We start from the raw sequence: 5,000 nt of genomic DNA on the forward strand, positions 1-5,000 counted from the left end.
CTCCCGCCCGCGACTGCGCCGTGCCTTCGTAGGGAAGGCGTTGATGCGGGCGCGGAGGGCGTCGATGTATTCACGCCCAGATAGCAGGCGACTGGTGTCGGCGACCCATTGATGTTGGCCACTGACGGCGGCAGAAGATGACAGTGCCGCACCGTCAATGGCGATGTGTAGGCGCGCCGCCCACATTTCCCCAACCTGCGTTGACGATTTGAGGAGGTGGCCCTCCCACATTAGGTGGCGCTCCAGCACCTCGATCTCACGCTGTACCTCATCCATGCCCACACCGTCGCAGGCTGGCCCTATCTTCTTCAGCGCCAGGAGACGGGACCGACGGAGGGTCGGACCCATCCATCGGCAAGATGGAATGCCGAGGCCCCCCTGGGCAACAGGAGCATGGAAGTATCCCAGGGGGGTGTCCGCCGGAAGGCGGAACCATCTCCTGACGGCGGCCCGGATGGTAACGTCGGCCGACTTCAATGCACCCACCCGGGTGCGGCTGAGGGCCAGCCCGTGGTACAGGCCAGGGAGAAGTACGTTGGTGAGAGCGTGGAGGCGCTGTTGCGGCTTCAGCGGAGCTCGGGAGATGACGTCAAGCTGCTCCACCAGGTGGCTACGTGGATTGAAGACACAGCGACCCGCCGTGGAAAATTGCAGCCCCAGGTACCGGAAGGTTTCACCCACACGCAGGGCAGGCATGGTGGTATTGCCTGCTGTGAAGGTGACATTGCTGTCCACCTTCACCTTCTTCTCGCGCCCTGACGCGACTAAGGCGAGGGTGAAACACTTCCGGGCGTTGATCTGCAGCCCCAGGTGGGCGAGGGCTGCGGTAGCTGCGTCGATGAGGGACTGCAAGCCCCTCGGGGTCGCTGCAAACAGCAAGACGTCATCTGCAAAGGCCGCAGCGTTGACTCTGCGACCGAGGATCCGAGCTCCGATGTGGGAGGGCAGTTGGCCTAAAACGTAGTCCACCGCAAAGTTGAACAGGAGGGGGGAGAGGGGATCGCCCTGGCGAACGCCCCGTGCTGGCTGCACAGACACGCCCACGCCGGCACCGTCCGCTATCACTGTCGTGCTGCCCTCGTAGCACCGCTCGACATACTCGACAAAGCAATCCGGCAGGCCATGCGCCTTCAGCACGGGGCGAAGGGCAGCATGATCTACCGAATCGAATGCCTTAGATACGTCGATCGATGCCACAAAGACAGAGCGGCAGGAGCGAACTGCGTCGGTGAGAGCAGTGTCCAAGATGAAGGTATTTTCCAACATCCCATCCCGAGGGATGAATGCCCGCTGACGTTCGTCCACAGCACAAGCGCGCATCAGGCGTGACGCGAGAACCTTGTGAAAGGTCCGCGCCAACACCGAGCAGACCGTAATGGGGCGAAAGTCAGCGGGGGATGTTGGTGCAGCCGTTTTCGGGAGAAGGGACGTCCGCGCGCGAAGCAGGCGTTCCGGAAGGGCGCGGGCCAGAAGGAAGAGATTCATCACTTTCACCAGGACTTCGTGCGGCAGGCGCCGCAACTCCGCTGGGGTAAGGCCGTCCGGCCCGGCTGCTGATCCCCTGGGCGGCAACGCGGCGGCGACCTCCTCATGTGTGACCGGCCCCCATATGCACTCGAGAGCGACAGGCTCTGAGTGCGGGAGGAGGCGGTCACGAATGAAGCCCGCGGTGGAGATGAGCTTCTTGGTGAAGAGGTCCGCCCAGAAGTCCAGCAGACCAGGGATGGCAGGTGGCGGCTGGAGCAGGGTGCCATCCAAGAGGCCGCGCACGCAACGCGCACGCGACCGTCGGAAGGCATCCTGCGTTCTCGCGTACTCCCAGCGGCGCCGCTTGCGCTTCTGCGTCGGCGGCGCGGCAGGCGGCCGCTTCGATGGTTGGCGCGGCCGCTGTGTCCTGGTGATCGATCTCTCCCCTCTGGACCCGACCGACGCAAGGGCATCCGGGAGCATGCCCAGGATGACATCGGGCGGCGTGCCCCGCCCCAGACCGATGACACGGTCCAGGGCAGAGAAACGCTGGGCGGAAGCGGGTAGCCCCGCCAGATGCTCCCAGATGGCGGCGTCAGTCGGCCCCTCCGGCGGCGGCCCGGTGGTGTCGGCCGCGAAGTCCTCGGCTGCGTCGACGGGCGGCGCAGCGGCCTCGCCCGCGTCAGGCAGCGGGCTCGCCGCTCCCCGGCGGGACGCCGGCTCTTCCCCCCGACCGATCTCAAGCGCCTCCATGAATTGGCGGACAAGCTGCTTGTGGGCAGCTTGCCGCCGTCGGCACTTGATCGCCTCAAGCGTTCGGTCGGGGAACATCCTGATGAGCTCTTGATTTACAAAGAAGAACCGGGCGTCCCTCTCGAGGAACAGTTCGGCCTCTGCCTTGGCGAGCGACAGGACTTCTTCCTCCGTCCACCTCGCGCGATGCCTCTCCGTGACGATCTCCGCGTTGGCGGCCGCAAGGTGTTGGCGGCGGCGATGGACCCCGAGACCGTTTTTGGTGGTGAAGCTGCGGTGGCACTCACTACAGGCGTATACAGCTGCAAAAGTTACAAGATTTTCGGCACGGCCGGTTGGCCGGCTAGGTGCTGGGGGAGTTGGGGTGGCACCTTCAGCGGAAGGGCCACCACTTGTTCTCTGGTTACTGCCCCCAACTGAAAAAAGGGATAGTGCGAGGGGGGGCTGGTAACCCCCCCAAGCCCCTGGTGCGGTCTTCCACTCTGCTAAAATCAGCGGGCCCACGAGAAGGGGAGAAGACCGCAGGAGAGGAGAGGCTAAGAGGGCTAGGCCCATGTATTGCGCATCACTCTCCCTGTAACTATAACCCAAGGAAGGCACCTCGCAGCAGCAGCACGACTACATCAAGACCGCACTTCGAAAAGCCAAGTCCGGATGCAGCCACACCGCCGCCACTTGGCCACCTTAAGAGAGTCATAGTTACTCCCGCCGTTTACCCGCACTTGCTTGAATTTCTTCACGTTGACATTCAGAGCACTGGGCAGAAATCACATTGCGTCAACACCCGCTAGGGCCATCGCAATGCTTTGTTTTAATTAGACAGTCGGATTCCCCCAGTCCGTGCCAGTTCTGAGTTGATCGTTGAATGGCGGCCGAAGAGAATCCGCGCACCCGCGCGCCCCCGGAGGAGCACGCTAAGGCGGACGCGGCCTCGCAGCAAGGAAGATCCGTGGGAGGCCAAGGCACGGGACCGAGCTCGGATCCTGCACGCAGGTTGAAGCACCGGGGCGCGAACGCCGCGCAGGCGCGCGCATCCTGCACCGCCGGCCAGCACGAGGCCAACCAACGGCGAGAGCAGACCACGCCCGCGCTAAACGCCCGCACTTACCGGCACCCCTACGGCACTCACCTCGCCCAGGCCCGGCACGTTAGCGCTGACCCACTTCCCGACCAAGCCCGACACGCCCCGATCCTCAGAGCCAATCCTTATCCCGAAGTTACGGATCCAATTTGCCGACTTCCCTTACCTACATTATTCTATCGACTAGAGGCTCTTCACCTTGGAGACCTGCTGCGGATATGGGTACGAACCGGCGCGACACCTCCACGTGGCCCTCTCCCGGATTTTCAAGGTCCGAGGGGAAGATCGGGACACCGCCGCAACTGCGGTGCTCTTCGCGTTCCAAACCCTATCTCCCTGCTAGAGGATTCCAGGGAACTCGAACGCTCATGCAGAAAAGAAAACTCTTCCCCGATCTCCCGACGGCGTCTCCGGGTCCTTTTGGGTTACCCCGACGAGCATCTCTAAAAGAGGGGCCCGACTTGTATCGGTTCCGCTGCCGGGTTCCGGAATAGGAACCGGATTCCCTTTCGCCCAACGGGGGCCAGCACAAAGTGCATCATGCTATGACGGCCCCCATCAACATCGGATTTCTCCTAGGGCTTAGGATCGACTGACTCGTGTGCAACGGCTGTTCACACGAAACCCTTCTCCGCGTCAGCCCTCCAGGGCCTCGCTGGAGTATTTGCTACTACCACCAAGATCTGCACCGACGGCGGCTCCAGGCAGGCTCACGCCCAGACCCTTCTGCGCCCACCGCCGCGACCCTCCTACTCGTCAGGGCTTCGCGGCCGGCCGCAAGGACCGGCCATGACTGCCAGACTGACGGCCGAGTATAGGCACGACGCTTCAGCGCCATCCATTTTCAGGGCTAGTTGCTTCGGCAGGTGAGTTGTTACACACTCCTTAGCGGATTCCGACTTCCATGGCCACCGTCCTGCTGTCTTAAGCAACCAACGCCTTTCATGGTTTCCCATGAGCGTCGATTCGGGCGCCTTAACTCGGCGTTTGGTTCATCCCACAGCGCCAGTTCTGCTTACCAAAAGTGGCCCACTTGGCACTCCGATCCGAGTCGTTTGCTCGCGGCTTCAGCATATCAAGCAAGCCGGAGATCTCACCCATTTAAAGTTTGAGAATAGGTTGAGGTCGTTTCGGCCCCAAGGCCTCTAATCATTCGCTTTACCGGATGAGACTCGTACGAGCACCAGCTATCCTGAGGGAAACTTCGGAGGGAACCAGCTACTAGATGGTTCGATTAGTCTTTCGCCCCTATACCCAGCTCCGACGATCGATTTGCACGTCAGAATCGCTACGGACCTCCATCAGGGTTTCCCCTGACTTCGTCCTGGCCAGGCATAGTTCACCATCTTTCGGGTCCCAACGTGTACGCTCTAGGTGCGCCTCACCTCGCAATGAGGACGAGACGCCCCGGGAGTGCGGAGGCCGCCGCCCCGTGAAGGGCGGGGAAGCCCCATCCTCCCTCGGCCCGCGCAAGGCGAGACCTTCACTTTCATTACGCCTTTAGGTTTCGTACAGCCCAATGACTCGCGCACATGTTAGACTCCTTGGTCCGTGTTTCAAGACGGGTCGTGAAATTGTCCAAAGCTGAAGCGCCGCTGACGGGAGCGATTATTCCGCCCGAGAGCATCCCGAGCCAACAGCGGCGCGGGTCCGGGGCCGGGCCAGGTAGGTCCGTCATCCGGGAAGAACCGCGCGCGCT

General features: G+C 62.3%; 1 pseudogene; it reads right to left on the reverse strand.

Moving 5' to 3' along the window:
* LOC124573729 overlaps positions 1–5,000 on the reverse strand; it is a 7,666-nt pseudogene that overhangs the window by 1,879 nt on the left and 787 nt on the right.

The sequence above is a fragment of the Schistocerca americana genome, unplaced genomic scaffold (genome assembly GCF_021461395.2).
Source record: "Schistocerca americana isolate TAMUIC-IGC-003095 unplaced genomic scaffold, iqSchAmer2.1 HiC_scaffold_196, whole genome shotgun sequence".
Classification (NCBI taxonomy): Eukaryota; Metazoa; Arthropoda; class Insecta; order Orthoptera; family Acrididae; genus Schistocerca; species Schistocerca americana.